Below are 4,556 nucleotides of genomic sequence, written 5' to 3' on the forward strand. Positions count from 1 at the left end.
TCCTCTTCACAATCTTTTATTTTAATCCTCATCCGAGGACATTTTTTTGGCATTTATCTTCAGATAGAGCAGGAGTGGGAGAGGGAGGGAAATAGGGAGGGAGAGAGAGAGAGAAACATCCACGCGAGAGAGACACATGGAGTGGTTGCCACCCACACGACCCCAACCGGGGCCAGGGACAAACTGCAACCGAGGTACGTGCCCCTATCGGGAGCCGAACCCAGGACTCTCCGGTCAGTGGGCTGGTGCTCTAACCACTGAGCAAAACTGGCCAGGGCTCCTCTTCACAATCTTGATAGTGAGGAAAGCCTCTTCACTTCTTTGCCTTGTTACCTGACTGATGGCCTTCCATCAGTCCTATCTGAAGGACCGGGATCAGCTCCAGAACATGCTGGAAGGAGGCTCTCTGACACAAACTTTATACATTTTCATGTGGGCATCCCTTCCACCCACCCACCCATCCATCCATCCATTCTTCCAACACATATTTGTTGGGTATCAACTCAAGAGTCTGAAGAGCTGCAGACAGTGGTACAGACAGACCTGTCCGCGTGGGTTGTGGTCTGGTGGGGTAGGGGCAGGTTATCGGGAGAAAGAAATGCAGCGTGATGTGTGCTGTGACAGGGCTCGCGTAGGGCACTTAGCAGGGGGCCTGAGTTTGTCTGTGATGAGAGTTCACAAAGGAAGTTCAGTCTCAGGCTGACCTGAAAGATAAACAAGAGTTAACCAATCGGGTGGGGAAAGGGAAAGTGTGCCAAGGAGAAGCAACGGCACCTCTCAAAGACGTCAGGCAATGCGGGGCCAGGTGAGGATCTGAAAACAGTCGAGTCAGGGCAGGAATGGAGAGAGCTGAAGCAAAAGGGGAAGGCAAGTGTGGGATCTCACAGGGTCTCGTAAGCACCTTTTGAGCACCTTGCGAGGTGCTGAGTGGGGTATGAGACAAAATGAGTGGACCCAGGAGCCCAATCCTCCTCCCTGAGATCGTGCAGAGAACTGTCACACAAAAGACCCCAAGAAAGACGACCTCAGCACCTGCCGCGAATTGCTCACAGTCCATTAGGAGCCATGAAAAACAAAACAGGTGTGTGCAGGGTTCATTGAAAGAAAAGGAGGTAGGGCAGATTGGAGAACTGAACAAGGGCTGGCAGAGTGGGGCCCTGGCTGTGACTTTGTGGCAAGGGAAAGTTCCGTGACCTGTGTCACGGCTAGAGACTTCCCACTGGCCTGGGGACACTGCTTCTGATAGGAATGCATTGTTGACTGGGCCGCTGCTGGGCATACACGCTAGCACCTCAACACTGATCTTCAAAAGAGAATCAGCAAGGGTCCCAAGAGCCCATGACTTTGAAGGGGGTGGTAGACACAAAGCCAGGGTTAGGGGCGGTGTCTCAGTAAAAGAGTAGCCATATAATTTGGAAACACAGTTTTGCCATCCCAGGGGCCCAGGGCATGGAAGGCTAGGCAAAGAACATGCAGTCTTGGATGTGAATCTGAGCTTTCTCTGTTACTCACAAGCTGTGTGACCTTGGGCAAGTCATTTCATTGCTCTGAGCCTGCATACAGCGTTGGTGCAGAGAGTTGGGCAAATTGGGATGCAGATTATACATAGAGTAGATGCAAGCCACGGCCATGCTCCCCTAGTGGCTTCTCCAGCCTCAGGCCATGGGAGAGGCCTCGTCCAAGGTGAGACAGAATTGGGGTATTGTGTTGGGCATCTGAAACCCTTTGTCTATCCCTGTGCTTCCAGACTCTTCCTCACCTTGCCCTGAGCAGGTGGCAGGTTGGCTGTGTGGGAGTAGAGAGGCCACAGCCTGAATGGGGGTGTGGGGTGGCCAGTCTGTCCTGTCTTAATGTAGCTTCCCACCCAGCCTGGTTCCAGGAGTCCTGCCACCTGGATCTATCCAAAGCTCTGTTCCCACCTGCAGAAGGCACGGTGTGTGTCTCTCACACAGACTTCAGTGGCTCCAGGAGTGTCTCCCTGGCATAACAGCTCAGGTCATGCTATTGCACACCTTGGAAATGCGGTTATCATCTCCCAATCCTGCCCCACCCCTACAAATCCATAGTTCAACCGCACAGAAGCTTCTGTTCTCTAAACTTGACCAAGCTCCCACAGTTTCCCCCCAGGCTGTCTTACGTCCCAAAGCGTTCTCGCCGGTACTCTGCCTTCTCGTCCTGGCACACACAGACCATCACACTCCGATAATCAACAGAAACATGGATTGAGCTTCTGTTGTGTGCAATATGAGGTGGGCAGGGGTGAAGGTACCAAGAGACAGAGACTCTGACGGGACAGACAACCAGCAGTTCCTTCCAACCCACAACCAGCTCCTCCAACACACACATATGCACACACACCACCCTCCAGGCCTTATTTCACACTTCCACCTGCTTGTGATCCTTCCTCCATCACTTGTGGCCAAATTAGGCTCAACTTTCAAGTTTGAGCTTAGATGCCCCCTTCTCCAGGAGCCCAGTACTCCCAATACTGTCTTTCACCTAGAGCTCCAGTACTGGTTTAAACCTCCCCAGGGCACTCATAAAGCACACAGTTATGTACTGTTTAAAGATGTTTCCATCATCCTGGCCGGTTTGGCTCAGAGGTAAGAGTCCCGGCCAAGGACACATACCTCAGTTGCGGTTCGTCCATCCCTGGCCCCGGTTGGGGTCTTGCGGGTGGCAACCAATGAATGTGTCTCTCTCACATCGATCTTTCTCTCTCTCTCTCTCTCCCTCCTGCTCTATCTGAAGATGAATGGAAAAATATCCTTGGGTTAAGAGTCAAAAAATAAATACATAAAAATAAAGATGTTTCCATCAACGACAGACCACACATGCCACAGTGGTCCGTCCCATGGATTATAATGACGCTGAAAAATTCCTATCTCCTAGTGATACCATAGCCGTCGAAGCGCAATGCATTACAATTGCTTACAGTATTCAGTACAGTAACATGTTGTACAGGCTTGTAGCCTAGGAGCTACAGGTTATGCCAGATAGCCCTGGTATGTAGTAGGTTAGACCATCCAGGTTTGTGTAAGTGCATCTCTGATGTTCCCACAACGACAAAATCGCCTACCAACACATTTCTCAGAAAGCATACCCGATGTTAAGTGGCTCGTGGCTGTTTAAATTCTTGCTGTCTCTGTGTCCTGGGGCCTCAGTTTCCCCACCTATAAAATGGAATAACCCTGGCCGGTGTGGCTTAGTTGGTTGGAGCATCGTCCTGTACAGCGAAAGGTTGCGGGTTCAATCCCTAACTGGGACGCTTGCATCTCTCTCACATTGATGTTTGTGTCTCTCTCTCCCTCTCTGTCTCTAAAATCAATCAATAATTTTTCTATAGCCCGGCCAGTTTGGCTCAGGGGTTGAACATTGACCTATGCACCAGGATGTTCCTGGTCAGGGCACAGGCCCAGGTGTGGGTCCAATCCCCAGTGGGGGGCATGTAGGAGGCAGCCAGTCAATGTTCTCTCTCATCGATGTTTCTATCTCTCTCTCCTTCTCCCTTCCTCTCTCTCTCAAATCAATAAAGAAAAAAAGATTTAATGGAATAGTAACACCTATCTCATGGTGTGGTTGTACTGAGTAAATGCAATAGCACACTAAATAACTTACGCTAAATGCTGAACAAATGTGAACTATTACCAGCAACATTTTAGCATTCATGGGGCTAAATATATAATTAGTGCCAAATACGGGTATGGTGGATGGATGGATAGATGGATGAGTGAATGGAGAGATTATTTCAAAAACACGAGACAATCTTTGCTGGTCTTCTGTGGCAGTTTAGGAAAAACCTAAAAACAAACAAACAAAAACCCCGCTGACCTTTACTGTATACCTACCACATATCGAGGCTCAACATACCGCAAGTTATCTCATTTGAGCCTCATAATAGGAAGGTATTACAGCAGAGCAAGGAAGTGGCTATTCTGAGAGGTTAAGTCAGTGAATCAGCGTCACAAAGTGAGTAAGCGAGTCGAAACCCGTGGCTTTGCAGTTTCCTAGACCCTGGAAGGGAGAGGAGGGCTTGCTCCAGGCCTTCGCTCCCCCCAGTCTTAGACTGGAAACTCCTAGAGGATAGGACCTCCCTAGAGGAGAGCTACCCGCCCCTCAGCCCTGTATAAACAGTTGTGGAGAACCTGGCTTTGGCGACTAAAACCCGGAAGAGAAGGCTGGGCTGGGGAGGCAGCTCGGGGACTTGCCCTCCGGACACCAGCTGTGGGACTTCCCGGGCACCCTTCCTTCTCCAGCTCCCCCAGCAGCAGCCCTGGCCAGCCTTCGTGCACAGAAGGAGTTAACTCTGAGCTTAACTCCTTGAAAGAATCCGAAGCTTTTACTCCTTGATCTCACCCTCCTCCCTATCTTTGCAGAGTCTTCCTGATCTTTATACCTCCTGCAAGTCCCTCCTCCTTACTCTCACCCCCGGCCTCCAAAAACACTCTGACTGCCAGGGTGGGTCAATGGTTAACACTCCACCAGCTTTATATAAGCCTGCCCCAGCCACCTACCAGCTCAGTCAGTCCTTCAGCTCCCTGGATTCCAGAGAGACA

The sequence above is a fragment of the Molossus molossus genome, unplaced genomic scaffold (genome assembly GCF_014108415.1).
Source record: "Molossus molossus isolate mMolMol1 unplaced genomic scaffold, mMolMol1.p scaffold_m16_p_19, whole genome shotgun sequence".
Lineage (NCBI taxonomy): Eukaryota > Metazoa > Chordata > Mammalia > Chiroptera > Molossidae > Molossus > Molossus molossus.